Raw genomic sequence first — 15,882 nt, 5'->3', positions numbered from 1 at the left:
TACTTTCGTTATTATTCATATGCGAAGGACAGTCAGGTCATCAATGTGCACTGCAATTACATTTTCTGCAATTACTTTTTGCTGTGTTACAGTACGACCATGTTCTCCATATTGAGAGCACATTCTTTTATCACACTTCTAAATAAGGTGGTCAGAATCAATACAAAAGTAGTAGGGCTGAGGCTGCCTCAGTAATTAATAGAAACACACTTTCCTTTTACAATTATTACATTCAGCAGAGACTGTATGATCTCATTTTCAATGTATTTTTATTTTTATTTATATATGTAAGTATTTCACTTTGTTGACCAGGTTTGTCCCATTAGGCCACTGGCTTCTTTTCAGGGGAGACTCATACAATGATTGGTTCCATGGCTACATACTGTATGTGCATGCCATGTGTTTTGCCATCCCCTGGAACAGCTCTCTACAAGCCTAACATTGCACAGCTACATTATGTACCTAGTCAGTATTCCACCCCTGAAAGCTCCACCCCATTGTTGGAGGATGTTATCCCTGAAACCTACAACCCCTTAGCTATGGGCATGCTTATCAAAGGCATTAGGAATGTCCCTTCCACCTATGCTTGTAGTGTATCCCCTGACACTTTGACATACACTTGAGAAAATGATGATGGGGGTGCCATACCCACCCCTCTGGTTACTGTACATATGGTAATGTCCAATGCCCAGCAGGGTAATTTAGTGCACTTCAATGCAAACCTTGGATCTTTTATTGCATATATCATTTTTATGTGTCTCCCTTATCATGGCCCATACTTGTGAACCAACGCAACCTCTTTGCCAGTGTTATGATTTAATGCACCCACCTCTACCAGGCATGATGACCTCAGAGGATTCATCAGCTAGCTTCTCCTATACAGCTGGCTCAGGTATATCAGCAAGAGCTACAGACTCGCTTTTCACTGGTTGTTTCTGTAGCACCATGTTATACAGCATGTCATAGTCCACAGATATCTTATGTGGTTTGTGCAGCATAGTGCATTGTGTCACAAGTGGCATTCAGGGAGCAGAAACAGCCTTCAACCCTCTGAACACACGATCAATGATGTACCATTTCTGCAGCAGTGTAATGTTGTACACAATCTCTGCCATGGTCTGCGGGGTGTGGATGGAGGTCATCAGCCGTGGCTTCAATGCATATAGCATATCACCTGCAATACACAGCAAACACTTTATAACTGGTCCGCTACTTATGTTCATGGGACTGGACTTCCTGATCTCTATGGCTAGCAATGTGTACACCTGCCAACTATGTGATCCTGCAGAAAATCCCACTAAACAAAATGCTTCTATAGTTGCATGTATGTTATGTGTGGGAATAATTTAAACTGCCCGAATAGCATACTGGCATACTATATATAGCACCCTGTGCATTACACAGTACTTGGCAGTTCATCATCAGCCCCCTTTTTCCCATTTTTCTACATGGGGTCAGGGTATCATGTTAACTGTCACCATTTTTTTCGATTCAGTGCCACACTCCTGCCTTCTTCAACACTTATGCCTGACTGTCGCAGAACTTCTTTCACACAATCCATCCATCTCTTTGCAGGATGTCCTCACTTCCTCTTACCTTCTTACTGTTTGTCCCAAATCTTCCTCTCCAGATTGTCTACTGCTTTTCTACACATGCCCAAACCACCGTACTCTGTTTTCTTTGATCTTTTCTGTAACTGGAGCTACCTTGGCTTCTTCTCTTATGTCCTCATTTCTTCATCTGACCTACAGTGTGCATCCTACCATCCTTCTCAGGCGATTCATTTCCATCACTCCTAGCTTCTTCAACTGTTCTGCCTTTACTGCCCAGGTTTCTCTACCATACTGTAGTACTGGTTGCATCACTTCTTGTACACTTTACTTTTCAGCTTCTTTGGCATTCTTCTGCCATAGACTACGCCTGATACTCTATGCCAATTGGCTGCAGCCCCTCTGATTCTAGCTTTGACCTCTTCATTCAGACTTGGCAGTTGATAGTGTGGAAAATCATTCCAGTTGATATACTAGAAACAATGTGGACCAGGTATGGCTCTCAAGTCCTCAGGAAAACAGGCTGTGTTGTAGAATGCCAGGTTAGTGGTGGTCCTCTCCTTTATAGCAGATGGAAAACAAAGATGTTTCTCCTCCTGTATCAGCATCGTGTCGAGGAAATGATGTAAGATTTGCAAGGTTGAGGCCTGCAAAACTACTAACACCCCTCCTGTTGGATGCTGAAAGATCACTGTGTCCAGTGAGAAAAGCAGTCAGTCCACCCCCCCCCCCTTGATCCCATATGAGGATGTCACTTTTATACTAGATCTAATATGACGTCTCTGGCCACAGAGTAGAATTCATCTTTATCCACTCATGAGGTTGATGGTAAGTCAGCCATTTTTAGACTGTTCAGTGTCTCACAGCACTGTAGACACTGATTTAGTAGGTGGCCACATAAGAGCTATAACAGATACTACCACCGTAGCGCAAGGAGTAACACTGATCACTGCAGCAGCTCGTCATACAAATTAATATGTTTCTGACTCACACCATGTTTGATTTCATCATTTTCATATGTGATTATTCTCACTACTATTCCTGCATTAATTTGCATGTTATAATTTAGTTATTTGCATGCATTACATATTGCACTATTTTTCGACTAGTAGGGCCATCTTAAGTGCATCTCTGAATCACCCACTTTCTGAGCATTGCCACTCACCACTCTTTTACACTTAACATGGTGCACTATTTGTTTTTGTATACCTCCGTGAGTGTTTTCACAAACTGCAGTATGTCGGCCATATTGCTAATTTTTATAATCATTTTCACACCTCAATATTTGTTTATAATCGTTAATTTAATGTTCAAGTTTTCAACTTAGTTTAAAGTTTTAAACATATTAAAATGTAATAGAGTTTTACATCTGGGAATATTTATATACTTAGTGGCTACTATGCTTTTCTCTTTTACACAACATATTTGATAATTCCTTTCTGTCGCAATCGTGTTAAGCAGTGAAATGTGCCTCTTGCAGTTTAGCTGCCTTCCTTGACATACATGTGATAATATGTCAAACATTTCAAGAGTACTATTTATACCTATAAAGTCAAGGTAGTAAGTGTTCAGTTACAATTCCTGTCAGTATTGCTAGTTTTGGCATTTCAGTTTCATCAATAACTGGCTGAAATTAATGGATGCCATGTTTGTGTCTTCTATCCCCTAAAAAGAGACACTACTATATTAACACATAATAGGCCTTGTGCTGAGACGATTTGTTTTTTGCATACTTGTGCAGTTAAAATAGCTGCCAAAAACCTTGTGCACTGCCAGGTTCCTTAAAATCTGTATTAATTTAGAGTTCCAAATATATTAGTAGTTGATGCTGTCACAAACTGAGAAGCAGCACTCAAACATCATTTTGTATCGATGATGACATAATTCTGTTTTTAAAAAAGCATTTCCATGCACTGTTCTAGGAGTATTAGGCAGCAGTATCAGATGTAGTCTTTAGGGAAATGGCCTGTTCTAAAAAAATAATTTAATAAGTTAAAATGCTTTTGTTGGAAATAAAAAAGTTTATAATTCAGCTGCTGTCAGTTGACATCTTATAGTGAGGCAACCGCTTCTCTAATCTCTACCCTGCTGAAATCAGCACGTTGAAGTCATATTCTTCTTCAGGTAAAGTTAGTCTCAAAAGATCTCAATTACTACAGATTTAAAAAGGGGTTAAATACAATATGTGCTGCTGACTTCAGTATTTGGATCTGTTATATGAGACATCTAAAAAATAAAGTTTAACAAATCGAGATAGTATAGCACCTAAATACTGCAGTCACTAGAAGGGAGTGTGTAAGTGCCTTAAATGCACCAAACAACAGTCTTTAAAGGAGGAAGACGTAGAAGCTGTCAAGGCAAGCCGAGCAAAGTCTCATCTCAAGTGAAGCAGTGTAAACTGATCTAGGGATCTTGCACAGGCCTTATACATATCTTTGGCCCTGCCCTATACTTAGCAGTCTGTCATTCTCGTCACCCCCTACTCCCCCTAGCTGAAGACACATCTTAAGATGACTGTAGGGATACAGAAAACTGATTAGCTGAAGTCATGCAGGACATGGTTATAACAGAATTGGCTTCAGAACTGAATCCTTTTTTCCAGGAAAAGAAACATCAGGGGAGACATGAGTCCAGCTTTCAAGTATTTTATGGCAGTGACACTTACAGGCCAAGTGCAGCTCTTTAAGATGCCCCAGAAATGGAGAGATATGGCGTTACAATGTCACCTAACAAGAAAAACAGTCAAGAGGAGTCATCTTAACAGACTGATAACTGCAAGGGTCTAAAGGTTTTATAATAATACTGATAATAAAAATCAGTCGCCTGCGTCAGACAATAACGTGAAGGAAAAGGGCATTTCTGCAGAACTAGCACAAGAGGATGGCCAGTTTAAACTGTTATTCCTTATCACTTGGATATCAATTTCTGTATTTTCAGATAAAACAATTTAAAGGTGACTTAATGGAAAAATAATACTGAGTGTTGGTCACATGCATTCATATTTTTATCAGAAAGTTTAAAAGTGTACTGTAGTTCAAATGTAAAACGCAGATCTAGTAAACACCAGTTATTTTAAGTCAACGCACCATCTGTGTATCCTTTTTCACAATTCGATAGCCCTTTACTGGATTAATGGTAATTTTTCAGAATTTTTTTTAAAGTGTGAACCAGCTGTTGTTATGTCTCAGCATAAGCTTTAATGGCTTGCAACATCTGCAGAAACTCTCTTTCATGAAATTGCTAGAAGAAACTAATTCTTCATTAATGGGATTGGGATAGCAGTACAAATCAAAAGATGGAATAACAAGCAATTAATAAGTATAGTGTAAAATGTTAACCTGGGCTAGATTCTCATGCCATACACTTGATCACTGTCTACTTCTGAGTAAATTAGTTAATCTTGCAAAATGTTCAAGTTTCCACTCTATTATACTGGTGGATATACATAGTGACATGATCCAGTTTCTGCAGGAACAAGGCATTAACACAGTTTTTGAGTAATGTGAAAACAAATTTTGTGCAGAAATTATGATGGCTAATTAGGGTTAAACTTTCTCAGACTGACAACCCCCTTTCCTGTACCATGCAGTCCGATTTGTATAGTTTTTCCCTGTGGCACACATTTGGTAACTAGGTAACCTGAACAGGACCAGTTGCCGTTTTCCTGGGGCAACCCAAGAGAAGTGCTTGGTTAACTGACACTAGTCCCACATTAGACAAATGAAGAATGAGTGACTGAAACCCAGGAAAACTATCTATAATCTAATTATTTGCATTTGTTAATCAGCATAATTCACTGAGCCGAGGCCTGTTTTCAGTATAGGCCTGGAGAGAGAAAAGCTCCACCTTTAACAATAAATACAGGGTAAACCTTGTTTGCAGTTCATAGATTTAACCCTCACTGTTAAACTACCAGACATTCTGGATGGTAAAGAGTGAGTTTAGAACTTTTTAGATGATTGTGGTGAGTATACACAAAATATATTTTCTTCTCTGCTTCTTGTCCTTCCAGACACGAGCGACCACCTATTCTTTCCATTTTTTTTTTTTTTTGTGGAAATTAGTTTTTTTCTTCTTTGCTTCTCCTAGAAGCAGCATTATCATCTCTTACAATATCTGCATTTCTATTTATGAAATATGCTTGTGATATATTCAACCTTACACTTACAACAGAAATATTATGTGCTTGTATTGTCTTGAACATTTCTTGACATGTGTTATGTGAATATGGAACAACTTAGTTAATCACAAATCATTCATAACCCTCTATGTTCATCATTTAGATTGGTATTCTGGGTTATTCAACGTAGTATCAGTATTATTGTGCAGTTATATTAGTGTGGCTTTAATGATACTTTGATTTACAAAATGCATGTGATTTAGACATTGTACAAACAATCTGGAAACTTTGAATCAGGTTGCTGTTGGTGGTGAAAACCATGTGCCTCAAACAGACAATTTCTGACCTTTCAGCTGTTTTTAACATTTTTTACCATTCATAAAATGTTTAGAAGGGAATACCTTATCTACATGTAATGTATTATTAGTGTTAAACTAATGTGCATAATTTCTGTTTTATATTTTTCCCAAATGTTTTGCCATCTGTTACTTTTGGCATACTGAGTTCTGTGCTGTTACAAGATTATCAGTGAAATGTAATGGTACATGTAAACATGATTAAGGTATGCACCATTTTTTTATAAGTTCTGTAGAAAGGGAAAGGTCTTACAGCATGCAGAGCAATTGTTAGAAAACACAGCACCTTACACCCCCCCCCCACATCAGATACTGTGTGAAGTGTACAAGCATAGTATGTACTGGGGTACCACAGGTTTCTTATATTTCATTTATTTTTTTGAACGTAAAGTAAACTACATCCAGAAGGCCTTTTAAATCATGACCTTGTAACAACAAGGCATACAAATTAGGATCATAGGAGGTTACTAAGCAATTGGCTCTGAGGCCCTTATAAGCCTAGCCAAGAGTTTAGCCCATGTTTAGACAAGCCAGCACCCGATGCCCCTGTCCAACAGGGACACAGGTGGAATCCCAGGGGTGTATTTTCTGTTTCCCATCCAGTTATCCAGGTTGCACTTAAAAAGGGATAATGAGGTACTCTGCTTGACATGGAGAGGGAGTCTATTCCGTGTCAATATTAAACAAACAATAACAGTATTAAGTAATGTAATGCTGATGAAAAATTAAATCTTAACACTAACTCTTACAAACGTTGTTATCAAGAAGAGCAGGGGGCATATTTCTAAAACCGTAATTATACATGTAATGTGTAGCATTGTTTTGTACAAATCAGATGGTGCCTGGACATGTGATAATTGCCTGCAGAGAAGTACATCAATGTTGTGTTTTGGTAGTGGCGCTCCTCACAATCTGCAGGTATCACAAGCAGTCAGTAGCCAAGTCACTTCTACTGCAATATAACTGTGAAGTCCTGTAAATACTGTGTAAATCATGTGTTACTAATGCACGTATGATATGAATGATTGAAAACTACATTATTCTAATAGCATATCCCCTTATCTGTGGCTATAGCAGGTACAATCACATCAGCATTACTGGAGCAAGTTTTTGTGTGCAAATGGGATGCAGATGGTATTACAACATGTGCTGTTCTAAAATGGAATTGTAAAAATGCAGCAAGACTGATTTACAAAATGTCATCCTAGGATATTGAACATGGTGCATTTTAAACTCCAGGAAATGGAAGACACATATCACACAGCAACCTAAAATTTTCAGCTCTACATCTCGTTCAGTTTTTTTCCACCTGTTCTACATACTGTCTGAAGGCTGGCTTAGCATGGTCAGTCATTGTGGATTCAGAATTCCTTCACAGAGTATAGTTCCATTCTTATTTAAGCCAACATATTTGGGTAGGCCGGAGACATTTTCCTTCTCTAAACGAGTCATGTTTTCCAATATAAGAACAACCTTCGCAGCCATCAAGGCTTAGAATACTCCACTAAAGGGAAATGAATGGGCACACAAAGGCCATGGTTGGCTGTTAAATTGAATTGTTTTGGCCTATGCTAGACATGCTGAGTTGCACTTGCAGACCTACTTATGAGTGTGCAAAGGAACACTGTGATGGTAGTGCCTCACCTCCCTAGTAATGCTAATCCTTCAAAGCCCCACTATGACTTGTTACTAGTCTACTCCATTTTTCTTATGCCTTCTCAGCATTCAGTGGTAAACAAGCATTGGGCAACACCCAGCACATCACCCTTCCTCTTCACCTTCAACCAGACAAACAGGAGTCGTCTTGTCATACCTTTGTCTCCACATTTTACCTCCCTTAGATCACTGACTGCTACTCAAAACCAGGTGACACTGGTCATAGTTAGGGCTCTATCCCTCTATGCCAGAGAGCTGACAGTTGTTTTTGATAATTAAAGGTCACGTATAAGGGATTGAATTTCAGAACTGTGATTCACCATGCTGAGAAAATTAAAATAAAACAGTAGTCCTTGTGCCTGTGGGCATGCCAGTGCTGTCTCTTGTGCACCTATGAGATCACTGAAATAGAAAGTGATGAATCAATGTCACATAATTGTCATGTTTTTGGCCTGCCACATGATTAGGAAATGTTATTACTTACACTTGCAATGTAGTGACATCACGGGGTATGTGGTGAAGAGCTCTGAGGTAATTTGTTGTTCAAGCGATGGCATGGACATAATCTGGTCTGAAGTATCTTTTGTCAGCTAGTGACCTTGTAATGACTGCAACTACAGAAACTTCTGTCACTGCTTTTCTTTATCTATGGGTGTCTGAATGTCCAGGGAATAACAATATAAGGGAAGAAAGATGCAGCTGAGTTCTAAATAAGTGAGTACTATGTGAGGAATACATGAAGAGTGAGTGACAGCTGTTGACAGTGTACTTGTTGATGACTGTTTCAAATAATTACAAGTGTTTCATAATGTGTTTTACACACAATCCAGTTCTTAAATAAAAAAAAAATTGGCTATGTCTGCATTAAAATGAAATTAGAAGTTCACGCACACACAGAAGATGGTAGTATACTCCTGACATTATGTACCAAATGACTTTGCCACATAAATTCATATGAGATCATTTTTCATGATAAGCAAACTAGTGTGTGGATGAAGGAAAGATAAAATGGAGACTAAAAAGTTGTTTTTGTGCTGCTCAACGTGTGCATGTCATTCATTCTTATCCAAGTCATGTGTCATTATGTTACATCTTCCCTGAGTGTTATAAATAACCCTGTTTAAAATAATTTAGCAACTGCATTCTCTATATCCTGTAGAGTTCACAGGTAGGTACTAGGCTATCGGCCCAAGGGCCTAAGTAAGCCTAGCCAACAAGGTTCCCTGGCTTATGCCACCCAGGAAAGTTAATTTCCTGTGCCCCTGTCGAGCAGAGCCACAGAAGTGATCCCCGGGGTGGATTTCCTATTTCCCATCCACTCATCAAGATTTTTCTTGAAGAGTGCTAATGAGGAACTTTGCTTAACATAGATGGGTAGCTTGTTCCAGAGTATAGGAAGTTTCTGGGACAGGAATCTATCCCTCCAGCATGTCCTGTTTATTGTGGTGACAAGGTTTAGGCCCCTAGAATGTGTAGCTCGGAGGGATTGGGATTTCTTTAGGTGTAGCATGTCCAACAGCTCTGGGTTTGACATAGCTTTATATGTTAGGCAGAGATCACCTCAAAGTAGGCGATATGCTACAGAGTAAAGCTGGAGTTTTTTGAGATGGTCAGTGTAGGACATCTGTTTGAGGCCAGTAATCCTCTTTGTGAGGTACTTCTGTGGCCTTTCCAGCTGCTGCGGATATCTTGTGAGGTACATTCCAAAGGGCCGTTGTACTCTATAATGGATCTAATGAGTACCGAGTAGAGGGGAACAATGACCTCTTTTTTCCTGGATGAGAACCCTTTTGTGATGAGGTATGCCACATAGAAGGATTCCCTGACTACTGTGGTGATGTGATTATCAAAGGACAGACTACTGTCCACCTGGGTCCCAAGGACTCTTATCACACTTTAGGGCGTTAAGTAGACTACCGTTTATATGGTAGTTCATGGGTACAGAGTTTTTAGCAAAGGGGATAACAATGCACTTTTTGGCATTGAGCTTGAGGCTATGCCTCTGACACCAGGCATCTGTCTCAGTGAGGCCCTTCTGTAGGATGTCCACATCATTTGGGGACTTGACTATGGCTCCTTAATTGCAGTCATCTGTGAACTTTGTTAGCCAGAGGCCTTCTGTGTTAGCCTGTACTTCATAGAAGCAGATACCAAACAGGAGAGGTCCCAGGACTGAACCCTGTGGTACTCCACTTGTCACTGGTTTGAAGTCAGATTTGGAGTCTGCAGCTTTTACAGTGTGGGTTCTGCCAGTGAGCAAGTTGGCAAACCATCTTGTGACATAGGGATTTTTTTTTACCTAGTTTAGTGAGTTTAGCTATAAATTCCAGAATGGGGGATGGTGTTGAAAGAATTGGCGAGGTCAAGATAGGCTGTGTGAACCACCTTACCCACGTCTACGGCTTTGGTGACTGCCTCAAAGAAGTCTATCAGGTTCAGAAGGCATGAACTGCCTTTCACAAACCCGAACTGGGTAGGGTCCAGAGTTTGGAGGTTACCAATGTCTTTGTTTATGAGTTCCATGGCCTTGCAGACCTACACAGATTGCCCTTCCATGGCCAAGTCTGAGGAATGACCTATCCACAAGGAATGGGAGAAGTAACCTTGTGTGTGAATTCCTTACCCTGCCAAGGCCTGCCTGAGAAATGCGCTAATCTCTGATAGGTTAAAATGCCTGCCAGAGACACACATGAAAATCAAGCCCAACCATTTCTCTAAGGGAGTAATATTCCCTCCAGTACAGCTCTTTTGAGTGTGTACCTTTACCTCCCAGTATGTGTGGCTTGAGACTTTAAAAAATTAAGTTATCACCTTACAGTTCTAACAAATAAAATATTCTGATAGCTTGTATGTAGCATGGTTTTGGAATTATTAATGCAAATATGAGCAAGCAATATTTGACACCTACAGGAGCAGTAGAAGGTAACTGAAGAAACGCCTGGAGGTGCACTCGGCTGTAATGAGTTAAATGGCAAATTAACCCAGTGCAAGAGTCAAGTGATTAGCCCACTGGTATTCTCCAAGCACACCTGCTGACCTTTACCAACTTGATCAGTTTTGAATTTTTTCAACCAAATCATGTCAAACTCCCTGTGGATGACAAGATTCTCCCAACAAAGGTAAAGGAAAAGTTCATTATGCATACAAAGAACTGAACAAAGCAGCTATAAAGACAAACAAGTAATGGTCCTGTAAACACCTTGAATAACAAGAGGAAGCAGTTGTCTCCCAATAGGTTTTATGGAATTCTGGAAGGACCCAACATGTTCTCTTGGCCCTTAATTATCCTCCCCATAACCCAGTGACCTGACACCACCTGTAGGCTCACAAAATGTTCCAACGATCCTAAAAGTAGCATGTTTACTCTGATAGTTTTAGGTGAATCCTCACTGTATACCTAGCCACTACAAATTGTAGGAACGACTGTCCTCCCCCTGGCCTGGGACCATGGATCAAAGACCTGTAGAATGTCTCGAAACCTTAGAGAAGATGAGTAAGATTTCCTAATGTTGCTGACTCAAGAAGTTACCAAAACCAATAATGCTAGTCTTTTCCGATTAGCCAGACTTCCAGAGGAACAGGGGTTCCCTCTGGATTCAAATGCTTGGCCAAGAGATGAAACTTTGCAAACTGAAACCAGGAAAGCCTGTCAGCTATGGGATTAAGATGACCAGGGATATGCGTACCCAAAAATGACAAATTAATCTGTAAACTTAGCAAAATTAAAAGCCTGATGAGTGAGTGAACCCACCTGGACCTAAAGAATGTTTTTTGAGAGTGTGAACCACATTAAAATATTATATGAGTGAAAAATGATTCTCTTGTCATGAAACCTGTCCTTCCATAGCAGCACTGTAACCCAAATGGGAAAAATTTCTAGAAACATTATGTCCCTCTTCCTCTCTACAGTTAACTTTCTGGCCACTTTCCAACAAACAATCTACCCATAAAATAACCCCCATACCAGACCCCCCAGCAGCACCATAAAAAGCTCAAGGTCAGTGGCTATGGTCCAAGAGGACTGCCAAAAAAAAACTCCATTAAACTGTCTCAGGAATATAAACCATAACCAAAGGTCCTCTTTAACCCAGCTGGTCAATTTGACCATGTGGTGATTGGATCTCTTACCTTTCAACAAGTCAGACATGGACTTTAGGAAGGTTCTGCCTGGAGAAACCACCATACAGGCAAAATTCAACAAACCATGTGACTGCATGATGTCTCTTACCTGTACTTTGCTGAAACACAAAAATCTCAAAAGTAACTGCCAGACTTGCTGCAGTTTGGGCAGAGGAAGCTTGAAGGAGTTATCAGTGGTGTCGACGTCTAAGCCCAAGAAAGTAATGACTCATCTTGGTCCCCTCTGACTTGTTGTCAGCCAAGGGTACCCCCAACTCACTGCAAAGATGCTTGAAAAGGGACATCCCTTCCAAAGCACCATACTGACCCTCCCCCACAACCAAAAAAAATCATCTAGGTAGTGCTCTGCTTACTGGCAGGGGGCCCATTTTTGTCAACACTAATGTAAAATGAGGTGCTAAACATTTCAAACATTGCACAAGCCACAGAACACCTTACTGGCTTTGCAGTGTCGAAAAATATCTTCCCATTGAACTGACAACCTAAATAAGGCCAATCCTCTTGTCTCACCGGGAGAAGATGGAAAGCAGTTTGGATACCCATTTTACAGAGCCAGGGGTCCATGTAGACCATGATGATTTCTGCCACCTGATCTAAAGAAGAGTAGGGTACCTTGGTCAGTTTGGTGTCAATAAAATCATTGTCTGAACCCTCTGCTGGGTGCAACAAGTGATGAATCAAAATGAATTCACCCTCCTGTTTCTTGGGAACCAGACCAATGGAGGAAAGTTTAAATAAAGTTCACGGAGGGGAGAGAAAAGGGTCAATTCTCCTGCCAGCTCAAAGCTCTTTCTCTATTAGCCTAGCACCATTTTGTTCATGTCCTTTAATGGATGACAAATTACCTAACTTTTAATCTTATGGGGCTGTGGAGTGGATAGGAAAGCCTATGGAAAAGCATTTAATAAGGATGGCTGCTGCCACAGTAAACAGGATAACATATCTACAAATGGTAAAATAAGTCTGATGTGATACATTCTGATCCTCTGACAAAGCCCCCGCTGTGTCCATGAAAAGGTGGCTTGGCAAGAAAGGATGTGTTGCACCCCTTACCAATCTCTCTGTCTGCCTGAGATGCAGGAAAATTCAACCTGCCCTTAGGCAACAATTCTCAGCACCTGCAAGCAGGATGATCCTTCCCACATGCCTAACACAGGTGGCTATATTTTCAAGCGGGCCAGTCACACTTGCCCTGATTGAATGCACAACAAAACCTTATATGCTTGTATTAACTGTCCCTCCCTCAGTACCCATGGCCATCTCCTTGTCCATCATGGCACTGAACTATATGTCAGGGTGCCTTGACTCCCACCTGAAGTTATTATCAAGTGCTTTTAACTTCCTGAAGTGCTGATCATATTTCAACAACCTCAAACCCGCTTTCACATGGTGGGCTTCCCTTATGGCAATAAAATAAGCTAACAAATGCAGAGCTTGGGTAGGATTCTTCTCAATGAGTATGCCCATAAACCCCACAAAACCCAGAGTCCAAGTATTCCAGTTCTTGACCAGTGTCCTGGCTGACCCTTTTTCCAAATATCAGCTAATGCTGCCATCAAGTCCTTGTTGGATGCGTTGTTAGCATCTAGTATGCTCTTTATTTCCTCATTATCTATTAAATCGAGGATATCTACAAACTCCCCTTTCAAAATCTTATCTTTGACCTTGGTGTGAACATGTGCTGTGATATGGGAGCCAGGTGTTTGGAATATATAATGCCTAGGGTAGTCACACGGGACAAGAACTGGGAGATACAAACATCTGTATGGAGTGAGACCTCCTTCTCAGAACCCATGACTTCCTTAGATCTCCTATGGGTGTTGAGTAAAGGTAACTGCACCACCTGGTCAACCGCTGTACCTGCTCCCATACCCAGACCCAAAGCTGTGGAGGCAGCAAAGTTTCTCTGTAAGGCTAAGTCAAACAGCCTAACTCTACCCTCTTCAGGCAATGAATTTATGAAATCCTCAAAACAGTTATCAACAGATTGCCCCCATCACTGATATTAAGCCCTGTAGCCCCCAAAGAGACATTACACTGTACTTCTGTAGAAATGTCAGCCAAGCAGAAAGGAATGACTTTGTAACTGGAGGCATCTCTGACTTTCTCTGAGCCTTCTTAGCTGCAGCTGCTACTTCAGCTGCACTTTCATCCAAATTCAGTGAAGGTCTCCTCTTGGAATGCAGGCTGTGCTCAGCCGTCCCCACCACTTCTAAATTAAATACAATTGAAAATGAAACCTGGCACTGTGCAATCAAATAAACAGCCACTGTACAGCCGGTAATCCATTCACCATCACCTCCAACCTGGTCGCTGCCAGCTGGTTCCATCATGACATGCCTGCTGATGAATTCTGCAGGCAGGAACAGCAGCACTTCCCTTAAACAGGGAGTACTCACCTGTACGCACTCCCTGATGATGACTTGTGCTTGTGGACAATGGGCCATTACCACTGTAAGTCATCATTACTATGGGCCAATTAATCAGGATCAGTTGATATAACAGATTCAATGATAAAGTTATTTATTTGAGACAACTGTTTAATGAAAGAGGCTATCTGGACTCCTTACGTGATAACATTATTGATGAAGCAATGGATTTAAAGAAAAGAAGCTTTTCTCCTATTCTATTGAATGGTTTAAACAATATTAGCAGCAACACCATTAATAATCAAAATCTGGGGATCAATATAGACACATCTATGATAAGGGGGGTTTCTTTACCTATTTCTTTAGATGCCAATAACATTAGGAAAATTGTAATGAGAAACTGAATATTATTTCAGGAAACGGATCTCAGTGAAGTTCTTGGTTCTGAACTTAGCTATAGTTACAGAAAGAGCTATGATCTTAAGAAGTTATTTGGACACATTTCCAATAATGAGATTTCTACCAGATGTGGTATGTTTCATTGTAATGGCTGCAAATTGTGTAGGTTTATCAGTGAGGGACTGAATATATTTCTTAAACACAATGGAATGCAACTATGGGCAAAGAGTAGATTTACATTTAACTCACCATTTGTGGTTTATTTGGCTACTTGTGAATCACGTCGATGTTTTTATGTAGGAAAGATCATCAGAAATCTGCACAAGAGAATTATTGAGCATTTGTTAGCCATTAAAAACAAGGATGTTTCAAATGCCCTAGCAAAACATTCATTGGTTTGTGGCAATTTTAGGAAATGTGTGTTTTATGTTGTAGACTTTGTATCACCTAGCCCTTTTTATGGAGATAGCAAAAAACAACTGGAAATCAAAGAACTCAACTGTCAAATTTGTTTGCAGACTGATAAAGTACCAGGTCTTGCTAAAACTATTAATATCAAATACCTTTTAAAGTTATAGTTGTTCATATTTTAATATCATATAATATATATGACTATTATATTTATATTTTTTATTTTCTCTTTTTGTATGACTTTACTGTTTATGTGATGTTACATTTTTTTCATCAGTTTTGTCATGTGATCTTGCTTGAATTAAGTATTTAAGGGGTGTGTTTGTACTGAGTTTCAGCGCTGAAGAAGTTCACATTAAGTCACGAAAAAAAGCGCTTAGCTTACTTACTGGTGCAGCGTTTTATTGTCCTTCAATGCCTTTCTTCCATCTGTTTTGCCAGTCACAGAGGTTGCTTGTTTTTGCCTGGTTTCCATAGTGACTTTCTTTTTGTTCAAGGTTTATAAAGGTTGACAGGCAAGTGAAACCAAATAATGGGTTTATTATGGGAAACATGGACATCACATGAACAAATTGATGGGTAGCATTTAAAGTTAAATATGAAAAGGAATATTTGATAATCAATCTGTAAAGATATGGCACATGAATATGATGTATGTTTAAGTAAAATATGTACTCGTGTTTATATACATAGATAGATAAATGTCTGAGTACAAACTGAGATAAAGGTTATGATTACAAGACAGAAATTTTTGTCAAAAGTGAAAAATGGAGAGATAAAGCCTTTTCTAATAAAAAAATGAAACAGAAGAGAATACAATGGATTCCTTTACAGAAAAGCAGTGAAGGGAGGTGAGGCACAGAGAAGGTATTATAAAAATA

The 15,882-nt window shown here is 39.8% G+C and overlaps 1 protein-coding gene across 1 annotated transcript in view; it reads right to left on the bottom strand.

The window, feature by feature from the left end:
- The window catches only part of LOC122790335 (zinc finger protein 239-like), a 1,358,627-nt gene that overhangs the window by 731,602 nt on the left and 611,143 nt on the right, over window positions 1–15,882 (bottom strand). The gene's annotated exons all lie outside the window — the stretch shown is intronic.

The sequence above is a fragment of the Protopterus annectens genome, chromosome 16.part0 (assembly GCF_019279795.1).
Source record: "Protopterus annectens isolate FY-2018-M chromosome 16.part0, PAN1.0, whole genome shotgun sequence".
Taxonomy (NCBI): Eukaryota; Metazoa; Chordata; order Ceratodontiformes; family Protopteridae; genus Protopterus; species Protopterus annectens.
Note: the sequence above shows the minus strand (reverse complement) of the source record. Positions and strands in the feature narration are given on the sequence as shown.